The 16079-nt window shown below is 49.1% G+C and overlaps 1 protein-coding gene and 2 pseudogenes across 1 annotated transcript in view; all 3 read right to left on the bottom strand.

Moving 5' to 3' along the window:
• LOC147728336 (cystine/glutamate transporter-like) overlaps nucleotides 1-16079 on the bottom strand; it is a 723773-nt gene that overhangs the window by 532233 nt on the left and 175461 nt on the right. The gene's annotated exons all lie outside the window — the stretch shown is intronic.
• Nucleotides 13870-15217, bottom strand: LOC147728339 (28S ribosomal RNA; annotated as a pseudogene).
• Nucleotides 15634-15787, bottom strand: LOC147728338 (5.8S ribosomal RNA; annotated as a pseudogene).

Here is a 16079-nt window from a genome sequence, read left to right as displayed (position 1 = left end):
ATGGCTGTGCTGGAGAAATGGGTGGCTGTGATGGCGCTGTGCTTGTGGTCCCTGAGGACATGCTGTCATCCTCATGTTGGCCCCCCTCTGGCCTGGCTGACTTGCCTCTGCTGGCCTCTGCTGCACTGCAAGATGACTCGCCTGTAATGACACAAATGTACATGTACTCAATGCTCTGTCAGCAATGGTATTGCATTAAACAACATGCCTATTGTGCACAGTGGTTGTCCTGACGTAGCCAATTCCTTTCACATGGAATTGTACTTGATAGCCTGACTGCCCCAGTCATGTGTTCCCTTTGACTACATCACCCATCATGCATTGAAGGTAACCAGTAAGACATGGGGTGGAGTGGGTGTCCCTTTGGCACTATGGGGATTGGGGTTGGGGAGGTGAAAGAAAACGAAAACTGAAGAGTCTGATCTGAGTTGTCTGTTCGAGTGATGGGGTTTGATGAGGGATCTCAGGATCGGCGGGCCTCTGCCTTGCATTATGTTATGTGAAATGCAAAGGGTCTTAAAGGCGATCCTTTCCTTAATCGGGAGCCAGTGTAGGCTTTTGAGGGCCGGTTTGGTGGAGCATCTGGATGTGGTCCCGGTTAGGAGTCTAGCAGCCGCATTTTTTGCGAATTGCAGTCTCTTGATGACCGATGCAGGGGCCCCTAGATAAAGGGTGTTTCCGTTATCTAGTCTGGAGTTCACCAGCCCCTGCATAAGCAGTTCCCTGGATTGGAAGGGGATCAGGTGGAGGATCTTCCGCGCTGTTTGGATGAGACCGAAGCAGATGCCTGAGGTTTTTCTGGCCTGGGCTTTAAAGTTGAGCTCTTGGTCCAGCCATATACCGAGGCTCTTGACTTCTGCTTTGGGGGTGGGAGGTGATCCCATGCAGGGTGGCCAAGAGAGGGAAGGAGGGGGGTTGCGTGGGTTGCCCAAGAGGAGGATCTCGGATTTCTCTCCATTTAATTTCAGGCGTGATTCGCACATCCAGTGGAAGATGTTCTCAAGACAAGCTGCCAGGTTGTCCAGGCTTTTACTTGACTGGTTTAAGGACACCACCAGTTGGGTGTCATCGGCATACATGACTGTTTTTATGCCGAATGGAGCTATAATGTCCTCTAGGGGGGACATGTAGACATTAAAAAGTGTGGGGCTCAGGGAGGAGCCCTTGGGGACCCCACACTGGAGGGGAAGAGCACTGGATATAACTGAGCCATCGGACACCTGAAAGGTTCTGCCTTCAAGGAAATATTTGATCCAGGACAGGGCGGTGCCAGAAACTCCTACCAAGCTGAGTCGGTGGATGAGGATGGCATGATCCACCGTGTCGAAGGCGGCACTCAGATCAAGGAGGATCACTGCCACTGATCCTCCTGCGTCTATGATGGTTCTTGCCTCCTCGACCACGGCTAGTAGTGCGGTGTCTGTTCCCTGTCCAGGTCTAAACCCTGTTTGGGATCGGCGCAGGAGATTGTTGGTTTCTAAAAAGAGGGATAGTTGGTGGTTGGCAATTCGCTCGGCCACTTTGCTGATGGCCGGGAGGAGAGAAATGGGTCTAAAATTAGATAGGTCCGTTGGATCGAGGTGCCAGATTGGTCTGGTGTGGGCAAAGGGTCTGGGGTTTTGGTGAGAAGGCGTACTATGAGGTAGGTTTCTTTGGCAGAGTTTGCTGCTGCTAGTATTTTTTTCTCGAAGAAGGTTGCCTGGGTGTTTTTTATGCAGGTTTTGTAGTGCTTTATGGCGGATCTGTATTCATTTTTGCTTTCAGTCGCCCAGTCCTTTCTCCAAAGGCGCTCGAGCTTTTTGCACTGTTTCCTGAGTAGGCGTAGTTCTGAGTGAACCACGGAGATTTGAAGGTTTTCTTCTTACTGGGGAGGGGTTTGACGGGAAGGATAGCATCCAGGGATTGATCGATCCAGCCGCGTAGTTGAACGTCTGCTCTGGAGGGGTCTGGGTCCAGCACTGGTAAGGTAGAGACAAGTGCTTGGGCCCATGAGGCCGTATCCAGTTTTTGCCACGGGCGGGATGGTGCTTGGGGAGGAGGTCTCTTCGGTACTTCAGCCGAAAGTTGAAGCTTAAAGGGGATTAAGAAATGGTCTGACCAGGGGACAGGGATGGGGGTATTCACAACTAGTGTCGTGAGGTTTGTGAATATAGGGTCCAACAAGTGGCCCTTGGCATGGGTGGGCTGGTTGCTTTTCAAGTGGAGGTTAAGAGAGGCTAGGTCATTTTTGAGGTCAGTGGCTGTTTTGTTTGTTAGGTCGTTGAAATGGAGATTTAGGTCTCCTAAGACCGTAAAGTTGGGGGTCAGGCAGGCAAGAGAGGTGATGGATTCCACAAGAGAGTCACAAAAAAGTTGTTGCTGTCCTGTGGGGACGGTAGACTAATATCCCCTAAGAGGGTTGTGGATGGTGGCAGGTGGATAGAGAACTGGGCATTTTCACAGTCCTGAATTGGGCTGTCCTTAAGAAGGCAAGACAGGTGATCACGGTAGATGATTGCAATCCCACCTCCAGTCCCAGAGGGTCTGTCCTGGTGTTTGATAAGATAGCCCGGGGGGAGTGTGTGGATTATGTCTGGGTCAGAGTTGGGGTTGATCCAAGTTTCGGTGAGAAAGAGGATCTTGATCTCAGAATCCTGCAGAAGCATGTTAATTTTTGCTTGGTGTTTTGGGAGGGATCTGCAGTTGAGTAGAGCCCAGCGTGGTTTCAGGGGGAGTCGTGGAGTGAGCCTATATGGACAGTTTGTGCAGCAGGAATGTCCATCCTTTAGGGAGATAATACTGCGACAGGGAGCGGACGAAGAGCCCCTGAGTTTGAGGAGGGTTTCCTGGGTATACCTCAGGGGAGAAGGTGTGACTGAAGCAGGGGTCCTGGGCTCCGGGCTCAGTCTGGCGCGGACGGGCGCAGACGGGCTTGCCTTAGGCGCGCCTTCGGCACGCAGACGGCGCTCCCGCTGCGCTTCCGGTAGATGCACATGGTTTATGCGGAAGGCAGGGGGTGGAGGGGAGGGGGCGTGGCCTGATAAAGGGGCGTGGCCTCTGTCCTCGCCGGTAATGGCGTCAGGAGGAGTGTTCTGGTCAGGCTTCGCAGCAGCGCTTGAGTCAGCTGCGCGGGCCGATCAGGGGCGAGCAAGTGCACAGAAATGCTTTGCAAGCGAGGTGAGATTAAAAAATACAAAGATAAGTGACAATAGTTTTGTTTTTAAAATAGCGCAAATTCGCTCTCCTGGCTTCCGCCTCAGGAGATAGGTTGGTTGTGATTAAGGCGCTTGTATTCAGCGTCTTTTTGTACCAGCGCAGTGGGCGTGGCCTGAAACTAGGACCGGTTTTGGGATTTCACGCTTTTTCAGCCAGGATAGCCTGATTCCAGTGGCACTGTGAGCCCAGGACCCACGTCTGGGCAAACCTGGCGCACTTAGGCGAGAAAGCAAAAGACACACAATTGATGGATGGAATGCAGAACAAATCATAACATTCACCCCAGTCAAGAGATCTGGGTTAAATCCATCATTCTTTTGCTCACCCTGCCACCATAGTTTAGACCTGGCCATATGCAAATCAGTCTTGACCCTGTGCCTCATTGGAACAGTCCAGCCCGAACTGCCAAGCCAGGTCCTCCCTGGACCGGAAACAATCATCCTAGGACCGGTTTCGGGGTTTCATCCCTCTTCAGGCAGGATAGCTTGATTTCAGTGGCACAGTGAGCCCAGGACCCTCGTCTGGGCATACCTGGCACACTTAGGGCGATGGCCAGCAGGGTAGAAGTAAGTAGTAATAGTCTTTATTTGGTTTTAAAACAAAAAACATACAAGCACCTATATGCACATGTGGACATTGGTCCTGAGTTTTGATGTATGTGGCATTTCTTCAGTATGAGACCACTTGGGTACATACCTCATTTTTTAGGAGTTAGCGTGTTCTCTGATATTAGGAGCCTACGGGCCCAACCTTCCTTTATTGACTCAGACCCACATTTATGGCGGCTTTCTGGTAATTATTCAATCCATTTATGCCTTTTCTTGAATAGATGTATCTTGTCTGGTTTATTTTATTTTTTCATTAAATTCTAGCTGCCCCCTCCCACCTCACTTCACGTCCTAGTCCTGAGGAAGACCCATAGTAAGGTGGAATTGAACCTATGCTATTCGGGGGTCGAAATGTCAACTTTTGTATCTTCACCTTCCCATGAACAACAGATTATTGTTACTGTGTATTAGTATATTGGCTAGGTTTACAAATGTTGTTTATGTGGCTTAAAAACAAGCCCATGTGATGTCAACTATTCATTCTGTGACCACATTGAACCTTTGAAACTATTCACTCAACCCCAATCCTCACAAAACCACTTACCCACCCCACCTCTTCCCTCTCTATTCTTCAGGCACATTGTTTATATCTATTGAACACGCTTTTGCATATATGTGCTTGGATGAGGATGTGAATAAATAACATCTCTCATTAAATGTGTAATTGTTTTCATTTGTGTTCTCTATAAGTGTACGTGCACGTGCTGGGACCCTCTTCCCTGCAACATCCATCTTTGCAAAAGCACAAAAACCAACACCAACAAACCCTACCACAGTTGCAGCCTGCCCAATGGAAAAGAGAACGCAACCTAACTCCACCACAACCTCTGGTTTTGGCTATACAAGGAATCTCCCCTCCCCGGTTTACAACTTCTTTACATATACTCTGCATGAAGAGGACGACATTGCAGATTGCATTGTTTGACGCAGACCAGAGCCCCATGGGAACCCATGTAGACAATATGGTACCAGGAATGAATTGGGCCATATGAAAATTCAGCATCTAATCCTGTGGGAATAGCAACTAAAAAGATAGCTGTTGTTCAGAGAAGCAAATGAACAGTTAGAAGGAAGTGATGTTAATAGAGACATTGTTGTCATCACGCAAAGCAGACCTCTCACTCCTAGTATCTACACAATGCCCACAGCAACTTCAGAAAGAAAAAAATGGGATTCATGGTCACTCTTAAGTGTCCAAACATCAGCCTACCTCCACCAAGGTCACTTGAGGTGGGAGATTCCTCACAAAACAAGAAACACAAACCACTATCAAGGCTATTTTCCTCAAAGATACACCATATCACCCAAACCACCAAATGGTTCATTTATACAATAGGAAATTTCTTTGGAGAAAATAGAAGAGTTTCTTGAATATGTGGGGGGCATTTGTGCAAATTGGGATGTTCTGAATTAGTAAATGTCTGTATTAGTTGCTGATGTAATGAAGTAGAGCACTGTGCATTCGAACCATCTCACTACAGATATGGCGACTTGTTGTGAAGCTACAGACTACACTGCGTACTGGGTATGTTTCAAGAGGGTTAAGCAAAGGCTAGCCACTAGTGGCACCAATATTGATGTTTTTCTGTTGGCATGCAACCATTGCAATATTTCCATGGAGAAGGCATGCATACCTTCCAACATCCTGAAATCATTTAAGTACCTCAATCAGCAAAAGGCTTCAACCCAAACCTCCCAGCATTGGATCTGTTGCCACTGACAATAGTAGTAATATTGTCAAATCCACTGTAAACGGCACATTAAACACTGCAAATCTTAATAATTGCCTGCCAATATCCCTTCTCCCTTATCTAGCTCAGTTTTTGAAAAACAAGCTTATTTAAAAATTTAAGAACTAATTGAACAAAACATCTTTTATATACTCAGCAAGCAGGGTTCTGACCAGGCCATAGTACAGAGTGCATTAAAGTCTCCAGAAGACCTACAGAGGAAGATTGATTCCGGTGTTCCAGAAGATCTTGCTCTCCAGGACCTATTGGCCACATGTGACACATTTAGTCATAATATTATACTTGAACAACTATAAGATACAAGGATTAAAGAATTGTTTTGGTGTGGTTCAAACAAATGTTAGGTTACATAATATAAATATTTTCTTTCTCTCTTTCCAAATTATCACTAAAAGAGTACTCCTATTTTGTCCCACCTGGATCCATTTTATTACCATTAGTATGTATTATCTACACGCACCTTATAGGCTTTTCAATTACATCATCTGGGTATTAAATTTTGCATGTATGCAGCTGATACCCAGTTGATTAAAAAGCAAGCATGTCTAAAGAAAACAGATTTTTTTGTAACAGTGGGAGGAGGATGTCTGCTAATTACTTGAAACCTAACCTTGGTAAAATGGAATTGCTATTAATATTACACAGGGAGAGGATGTGGCCTAATGGCTACAGCAGTCAACCTCGAAACAGGGGAACCAGGTTTGAGGCTCTGCAGAGATGCTCAACATCCTGTTATTCTGGGCAAATCACTTAAACTTTCAGCACATAGCAAAACAAACTGAATTTGTCTATCTGTAACGCAACTGGTGCTCATGGAAAGTGCTCGGATAACTTCGGGTCCGGCTCGCGTCACATAACCCCCCCCCCAAACAAAAAACACACAACAGTAAGGTAGATAATTTACATTGGTCCATCCTCATTGGCCCGACTCTTTTGGCTTCCTTTTCAGTGCATAACTTAGGAATTTGCCTCAATTAAAACCTTAGACTGGAAACTCAGGTTGCCAACTCTACAGAGACCTGCTCTTTTCAAGGGAAATTACTTTAAACAATTTACCACTGATAGGTTAAAACCTGAGAATTAAGGTGATAATTGTCCTAATTTAGTCAAAATTATATATGGTAATTAGATCTTATTTCCTACAGCCAAACATCACAGCATAATTGCCACTAATTCAGAGTACAACAAAGTGGCTGCTCTGAGGGTTGAAAATAAAAATATTTCAGCTACTTCAACCATATAGAAACCACATTGGCTTCCGGTACATGACAGAATCTTCCTTAACCCCTTCGATGCTGGTGATGAAACCATTCCATCATCAGTCATGGTTGAGCTGTGCTGATGACGGAATGGTTCTGTCACAACCACACCCAGTTAAGGAATGTCCAGCACACTGAGGAAATCGGGGACGCACGGAAGGTGTTAAAGCAAGAGCTATCATTCACCAATCCATCAATTACATCATCCTTGCTTTAATGGCTAACAAAATCTCTTGGTATTGTCATTCCAGACATTTTGATTGAACTGGCAGTTCCCTTCACAAATGCCTAGTGTTCTTACTTCAGCTTTTGGAATTCTGTTGAATGTTCTGCCTGTTCAGCTCAGAAACATTATTTTCTCTTATTATTTAGGAAAAAAACATACCTCTTTAAGTAATACTTCACCGCAGCCAATAAACCAACTTTTGCAGGAAATCTTTTTGGCGAACACAGTGCTGAATAAATTACCTAAACATTATAGGAAAATGGGTTTTTATTGGGAAGGATGTGAATTTTTCTCAAGCAATCAGTTCAAAATCCTGTCAACCACTGGAAGATATGGAACAGGCTCAGCTTAAGGAAACATATTTTGCAGTACCAAAACAATTAAAAAGTCAAAATAAAACACAATAAAAACCCTGCAATTAATTTCTTTAGCTCCTAAAATCTGAACAGGTCTCAGACAGCAGGTCTTGTTTTCCTCTGCTTCTCAGTCTATATGTGTTCTGACAAGCTGTGGGTGAGCTTCCACTTTTTTAGGATTTAGTAGTAGGGGTTGGTGGTGACTCCTGTACACTTCTTAACCAATTTTAAAAAAAGGTTCCAGGGCCACCGTTTCCAAATTAACAGCACATTCTCATTGTCTTACTGTAACTATTCCACAGTGTACTATTTTGAGTGAAGTCCAACATGTTAGCACTTTTCTGCCCTTTGAGTTTTCTGGTGTCCCAGCAAAGGGATGTGTTTGGAGAAATGGGCAGTTCCTTCCTCTCCCACTAAACTGGTTCTGGGACCACAACTCCTGCCATTGAGCTGATGTTAAGCTGACTACTGTTGACGCAGGGAACAAAGACTCTTCCTCACTAGGTCTCCCTTTACAATTAACTATGAATAGACAGGCATCATTCTGGTCCTTTTCAAGTTAGTGAAGTTCCTTAACCCTCTTCAGCCGCACATCTTTAGCTGAGAGAAATCACATACTTCACACTAAGATCTTTCTACCAAAAAGACATAGCTATTATTTCTACTCTGGCAATAGTTTTCACACCTTACTAAGGGGAAGCACTAACAAAGGCCTGCTACTGGCAGGCTAATGCTAATTAGCTTACTGGTGCTGAGGCAGACACAGTCTAACTTTTAAAAAGTTACCTTTCCTAAATGTATTTCAAACATTTGACTTTGCAGGAGAATTGAATTTATTAATAAATATTAACAATAGTGGTTTAACACTTTACCCCAAACCTAGTATTTCATTTTAGTTTTTCTCATAGAAAAGATTTAACCCTTTTCAGTGAAAATAGCTTTTGGGTGGCAACACTAAAATTCTAGCATGTACCACTTTTAAATTCTAGGCACCCTACCTTGTGAGATGCAGTGCCTACGCTGGGGTGACTTATTTAGTATTTCAAAGTAGGGTACTTTACTTTTAAAAAATAATTCTTTGCATTGTTTGGCAGCATTTTATACAGCTGCAGCAGTCAGCCTACAAAGGTAGGTCTGAAGCTATGTTTTTTTGTCAACCTAGTGAATGGCACAGTCTGTGTTGCAGTGCACATGGAGCATTTAACTTTCCATGCAACTGGTGTATCATTCTCTAACATATACAATGGCCTTTCTGGAAATATAAATATTCCAGTTCTGAATGAGATAATTTTATCATGTTTTAGGAGCCAAAGCATATACAATGAGGCCTGGACAGCAGTGACACAAAGTGCAGAATTCAAGAACCAGTAGCACTAGTCAGCAGAAAATTCAGATGATCACACAAAAAAGTTGTCTCACAAACCTAAATGTAAAGAGATCGAGCATAATTTAGAGTGCAATGTTTAGCTCAATGAATCAAGCTAATTGTCTAGGACATCATCAAGTCAAGTTAAAATATCTTTCTTGTGCAATATCTGGGACCATAAAAGCACAAAATGAAATTCATATAATTCATTGAATAAAAACAGTTAAAAATAAATAAAATGATAACAATAAGAAATGGAGACCAAAGAGCAGAATCCAATAAAGCCCTCCGCTCTATACAGTTAAAGTGCATAAATTCTTCTTATTGCAATAGCAGCAATGATATAGCATAGAGCAGACATCATCAAAAAGCAGGAGTAGTCCACAAGATAATGATTACCTGTTGCAGGAGTTACACACATTTCTGCCAATGCTTAAAATGCAAGACACATTTGAACATCATTCACCAAGCTAGTAGGTTCCACATAAAACCCTCACAATGTGATCCAACCAGTCAAAACTCCACCTTCTAGAAGCCACACACACACCTGTTTAAGCAATACAGGTCTACCAGTGATCATGTGCTACAAAACGGTAGGATGCAGATGCTAAAGCCATGACAATGGAAGACAGAAAATGGGGGCTAATAAAGTGCCTGATTTAAATGCTACTACCTTTTGAGATTTAGACACAGAACGACAGTGAGGTGGATCGTACCGAAGTCAAGCCATCCCATCCTTGAACTTGCTGCATGCAAATTTTTAAGGTAAGGTGGAAGAATAATATAGCAATGTCAATGTAGAAGCAGTTGGTTTGATCGATATCTTAATCCTTCTACTGGATATATATCTCAAGCTGCAACAAGAGATTGTCTCCTCTGAAAGGTACAGCTGTGTGACGACAATAACCAAGAAATATACAAGAAGCTACGTACTTTTATTCCTTTTTCAGCACTGGATGTCTCCTGTTACAAGCATTAGATTGTCACAGTGATTGTAGTGTAATTAGAAAGACTTTAAATTCAAAATGAGAGAAGCATTGATGTGCTGTCTTCACTACTGTTGTGGCCCCTAGTCCAGAAGCATGTTGAAACTGCAGTAGTAGCACCTGCCAGTAAGACAGCAACCGAAAATCTAATGCATGCATAGTTCTAAAGCAGCAACACCAACAGCATCAACTCAACAGACCCTTTGTAGCTTTATCTTTGGCAGTGGGTGTGGAAGTTGAGGAGTAACATGATGCCTAAGGGAGGGTTGTGCTGAGTCTCAGCAGTCCAGCTGGTTGTGATGAGGTTGAAGGACCCACTGCCTACTCCTTTTTCTCTAAGTGTAACAACAGCAAAAGGCCACTACAAAGATCTTTGGCCTGACACAGCCGAGCTTACTAACTTCCACCAGACCTTTCTCTTGGGGTCTATGTTGAGGTTGTGGACTATTCCCCACCTGCATGCCTGAGAACCACTGTACCGTGCACATAAAGTCCACGGTAGCAGGCTGTGAGTTTCTCTCACTTGGGTCCACCTTCAATACTGCCCCTGGCTTTTATCTGCTGCTACTTGCTCTCACAGCTTCAAAACGGTAGTCATCTGTCTGTAGGTTTCCAGCTACTTTTTGAAGCTGACCTATAGCTAGTACACTTTAGGTTTTCATTCTTTTTTTTCTTCTTTTTCCTTTTCCATCATGGCAGTTTCTGTCTCGGTTCCTTTCTTATTTTTCAAATCCTTTGTGTTTGCTGTCATGTGATGTTTTGATGTAGTATCCTTTTCATGTTCCTTTCCTATTTGAAGGATACAGTCTAGTTGAGGGTGCCGCACAACAAAGGCATGTTACTTTGCCGTTTTCCATGCTCCCCCTTACCGAAATTACTTACTCCACTTACTTTTTACTCCTGAAGCTTTCCAGTATAGGAGTCAGGATTCATGGCGATCATCAGCCCATTGAAATTTTCATTCAGCAGGTAGGAGGTTGTTAACACATTTGGTTTTTTCCTTTTGAGAAGGTGTCAGTCTCTTGAGGACACTTCCCTACCACACATTCCAGAGTGTGGTGACATTGTGATTTCAGGAAACAGTCGCTTGTACATCAGACAGAAGAAAACTGGAACCTAGATTAACAGGAACAATCCAGCCCTGAAAATTCTGTGTCTGCCTTGACTGGAGGATGTGGGGTGACAAAAAAGCAGACAGGTAGGAGTAAAAAAAAAATACACAGGGGCAGGAAAACAAGACAGATGTTTAAAATATTGGTAAAGAAAAGGGCCAGGTGGGCAAGAAGAGGGTCAACCTTGGAGTGGAATTAGATACGGAAAGAGGCAGGGAGGAGTCGGCTGCAGTTTGGAGTGACAAACCCTTCAAATCGGTGTTTGTGCATGTCACTTTCCACGTAATTTCCCACTATTTATTTTTAGCAAAATATGTTGGACGCCCGGTGCCAAATCACAAAGTTCCCCTGGGGTCACTTATTTCCAAAATACTGTTGAACTGCTAAATGCAGGGATTTATGGAAAAGATGGTGAAGTAAAAAGAAAAATGTAGGAGGACTCACTTGCCGCTTTGCGCAGAACAAAGTATTGCTTTTATATATGCAGTGGTGCAGGCACCTGAATTCATCCAAAAATTAAATGGCACAGGGTCAAACAGGAAAATACTTTACAAATATACGTCTAGACGTTAATAAGCCCAGGAGTACCTACTCTTCTGTTTAGTCTGAAACATCTAGGTGAAAGATGGTAGTACAAACCTCATTTTATATAAGCCCTTTAATATATGTTTTCATCCGTTTTTCCTTTGCACTACCAATAAGATTCATAACAGGCTTATGCAATTTCTTCCCCGACACTGCATGTAATGCTAGGTGTGGTATTTCGAATGCAAGAATATTCCATGCTGACTCTTTTGTTATTTTACATATTTCCACAGGGAATTGCTGAGTCAAAAGGTTGCAGCTCAACAACCCTGTTCCTAGTAGGGGTGGGCAGAAAACTCTGCTCCGCCAGCGGAGCAGATAAAGCCAGCCACCCCCACTCCCCGGCCCGGTCCCTGCATCTGAAAGCAGCCAGGCCAGGGAGAGCCTCCCCGGGCACCAGTGTACCCCCGTCACCAACGCCCAGACCCTGGGCTGGCTTGCAGGATCAGGGCTCCTACACCCCGGGGTCCGCCAGATGGAGCACAAGCCCAGCTTTCGAACCCTAGCCAGGCCGGTGAGAGCCTCCCTGGGCCCCGCTGGACCCGCTAGAGCCCCTTCCCCAGCGTCCGGACCTTCAGCTGGCTTGCAGGATGGGGGCTCCAGCACCCCAGGGCCCGCCGGACAGAGTATGAGCCCCGGGCCAGATCCCAGCTTCCAAACCCTATCCAGGCCAGGGAGAGCCTCCCCGGGCCCAGCTGGACCCCCTTCCACAGCACCCAGACCCTCGGCTGGCTTGCAGGACAGGGGCTCCCGCACCTCGTGGCCCGCCGGATGGAGCACAAGCCCTGGGCCTGATCCCAGCTTCTGAACCCTAGCCAGGCCAGGGGAGAGCCTCCCTCGCCCCCGTGGACCCCCATCCCCAGCACCCGGACCCTTGGCTGGCTTGCAGGATGGGGGGGCTCCCGCACCCTAGGACCCTGGGACGGAGCACAAGCTTGGGCCCTGTCCCAGCTTCTGAACCCAAGCCAGGCTGGCAGAGCCTCCCCGGGCCCTGGTGGACCCCCATCCCCATCCCCAGCGGCCAGGCCCTCGGCTGGCTTGCAGGACAGAGGGGCTTCTGCACCCTGGGATGGAACACCAGCCCAGGGCCCGGTCCCAGCTTCCAAACCCTAGCCAGGACAGGGAGAGGCGCCCTGGGACCCAGTGGATCCCCGTCCCCAGTGCCCGGACCCTCGGCTGGCTTGAAGGACGGGGGCTCCCGCACCCGGGTCCTGGGAAAGAGCACAAGCCGCGGGCCCGGGCCTGGACCCAGCTTCCGAACCCTATCTAGGCCAGGGAGAGCCTCCACGGGACACGGTGGACCCCTATCCCTAGTGCCCGGACCCTTGGCTGGCTTGCAGGAGGGGGCTACCGTACCCTGGGATGCAGCACGAGCCCCAGACCCAGGCCCAGCTTCTAACCCCTAGCCAGGCCAGGAAGAGCCTCCCTGGGCCTCGGTGTACCCCCGTCCCCAGTGCCTGGACCCTTAGATAGCTTGCAGGACGGCGGGCTCCCGAAACCTGGGACCCTGGGATGGAGCACCAGCCCCGGGCAGGGTCCCAGCTTCCGAACCCTAGCCAGGCTGGGGAGAGCTTCCCCAGGCCTTGGTGGACCCCCATCCCCAGCGCCCGGGCCCTCGGATGGCTTGCAGAATGGGGGGCTCCTGCACCCTGGGACCCTGGGTCAGAGCACGAACCCCGGGCCCGGTCCCAGCTTCCGAACTCTAACCAGGCTGGGGAGAGCCTCCCTGGGCCCTGGTGGACCCCCGACCCCAGAGCCTGGACCCTCGGATGGCTTGCAGAACAGGGGTCTCCCGCACCCTGGGACGGAGCACAAGCCCCAGGGCCGGTCCCAGCTTCTGAACCATAGCCAGGCCAGGAGAGCCTCCCCAGGCCCCGGTGGACCCCGGACCCCAGTGACCGGACCCACAAAAGTTGGAGCCAGGCCGGCCATCTGGTCACCCAGCCTGCAGGGCCATCTGCTCACCTGGCCCACAGGATCCTCTGGTCACCCGGCCCACAGGGCCATCTGGTCGCTCAGCCAGGCAACCAGATGGGCCGGGGCGACCCAGCACCCAGATGGCCTGGGAGGGTGCTGTACCCAGTCGCCCTTGCAGTCAGATGAGGGGTGGCCAGGCGCATAGAGGCAGCCGCTCGGGAGGCTCCTTCCCTGGGGCTGCTGCTTGCCTCCCTGCCCGACTAGGGCGGGAGCAGCGGGAAGGGGAGGCTCAGCCGGTCCAGGCCATCTTGTCACCCTGCTGACCCGCAAGGGATGGTGTCCCCCATCCCCGCTCTCCGATGGGGCAGGGACAGGAGGGGGAGGCCCATGTGATGGAGGTAGCCTCCCGCGAACCTTCATTACCCCCTCCGCGTCATTCATGCCAGCCCGGCAGCAGAGGGACCCATCCCTGGGTGTGGTAGAGGAGGGCTCCCATGCACCCACAAGACAAAATCTTGGCTCAGAGGATGACTTTCAATAGATCGCAACAAGGTAGCTGCTCTGCTCCTTACGAACACTGACCCAGAATTAGGTCGTCTACAAATGATTTTGCATCGGGTGCCGCACAAACATTCGGTGCACTAAGGGCAATAGAGTCGGCCCTCTTCTGTCTGTGCTCTGGTCCCCAAGCAAGCGTCTCTCCCAGGCCAACCGAGGCTCCGCGGCACTGCCGTATCATTACGGTTTAGGAGGGATTCTGACTCAGAGGCGTTCAGTCATAATCCCACAGATGGTAGCTTTGCCCCATTGGCACCTCAGCCAAGCACATACACCAAATGTCTAAACCTGCGGTTCCTCTCGTACGAAGCAGGAATACTATTGCAACAACACATCAGTAGGGTAAAACTAACCTGTCTCATGATGGTCTAAACCCAGCTCACGTTCCCTATTCGTGGGTGAACAAGCCAACGGCTGGTAAATTCTGCTTCACAATAAAAGGAAAAGCGGACGGATCAAAAAGCGATGTCGCTATGAACGCTTGCCCGTCACAAGCCAGTTACCCCTGTGGTAACTTTTCTGACACCTCCTGCTGAAACCCCAAAAAGTCGACAGTCGTGCAGGGGGCCCCATCCCCCCTTCAACCCCTCTGGTGCGCCCCGATGGGCGGTCGGGAAGGAGTGCCCGGGGGAGGGCGGTAAGGTGGTCGAATCTCCCTCGGCCCCATGGACACAGGGAAGCTGCTGCCAGGGGGGCTGTAACACCCTCCCTCGGAGCAAAGGGCCACCTACCACCTTGAAGCCTTCCCATCCGACCCGGAGCCGGAAATGTGGGGGCCGGGTAGGGCCCAGGTGCCGGTCCAACAAAGGGGATCTGGAACTCCCAGGCCACCGACCTTCCCGTTGTATTGAATCCTCTGGGCGGACTGCACGGATCCCACCCGTTTACCTCTCGACCGTTTCATGCCCTTTTGAACTCTCTGTTCAAAGTTCTTTTCAACTTTCCCTTACAGCACTTGTTGGCTATTGGTCTCGCACCCGTATTTAGTCTTAGATGTTGTTTATCGCCTGTTTTGGGCTGCATTCCCAAGCAACCCAATCCCAGAGCGCAAGGGCCCGCTACTGGCCTAACGCCGTCCATGGGGTGAACTTCGATCAGAAGGACTTGGGCCCCCTGAGCGACGTCGGGGTGTCGCTCTTCTGTACGCCACATTAACCGCGCCTGCCTCCGGGCGGGTATTCGGTGCTGGGCTCTTCCCTCTTCACTCGCCGTTCACTGGGGGAATCCTGGTTAGTTTCTTTTCCTCTGCTTGGCAATATGCTTAAACTCTGTGGGTTGCCACGTCTGATCTGAGTTTATAGTCAGAAGAATTAGCCGGAGCATTAAGGGGGAGCCAGGGAAGGCCAGCCCCTTGCCGGAGCAAGAGCCTGGCATCCCGGCAGCGGGTACCCTCTTTCCCCTGGAGCGGATCTGGAGGGGTTTCGCCCTCGCTGGGAAGCCGGAGGTGGGTGCCCGAGGTGCGTGCGTGCCGGCAGCCGATGGGACACCACAGACAGTCACGCGCAGCATGCAGTCAGGGGCCCCGGGACGTGCCCGTAGCAGACCGGTCGCCTGACCCCTTCTCTGGGCTAGGCGCACCGACGGCGTACCTCTGCGGCAGTAACCGGCGAGGGACCCTGCCACAGGCAATCGGCGGTCTGACCTTGTGGGGGGAAGAAGGGGAAGCAGAGCTAACCCTGCGACGGCCCCAGCCCCGGGGCAATTGACGATCAAGTGACCCTCAGATAGGCATAGCCCCGGGAGGAACCTAGGGCAGCAAGCTGCGTTTGAAGTGCCGATGATCAATGTGTCCTGCAATTCACCCTAATTCCCGCAGCTAGCTGCGATCTTCATCAACGCACGACCCGAGTGATCAACTGCCAAGAGTCACAGGCAACTTTTTGAAAACGTTCACCCGGGCGCAGGAGAGGTGGGAGGACGGCGACGCCGTCCGTCCTCCGCCCATGCTGCCAGACTGCCCGTGCGCCCCATTCAAGGCTTCCCCTCTGGGAGTCAGACTGCACTGAAAAAAAACTTTACCAGGCTCTCTGCACGAGAGTCCACCCCCACCCATGGGCGAGGGAGGGGGGTGCTGTAGTGACGGGAACAGGCAACCCTGCAGCCGCCGGTCCCTCCCAGGGTAACCCAGGAGGGACCACGTGAGTCTTCAAACCCCTGAGC

Source organism: Lissotriton vulgaris, chromosome 3_1 (genome assembly GCF_964263255.1).
Source record: "Lissotriton vulgaris chromosome 3_1, aLisVul1.2, whole genome shotgun sequence".
Classification (NCBI taxonomy): domain Eukaryota; kingdom Metazoa; phylum Chordata; class Amphibia; order Caudata; family Salamandridae; genus Lissotriton; species Lissotriton vulgaris.
The sequence above is the reverse complement of the archived record's forward strand: the minus strand, read 5'-3'. Positions and strand labels throughout refer to the sequence as shown.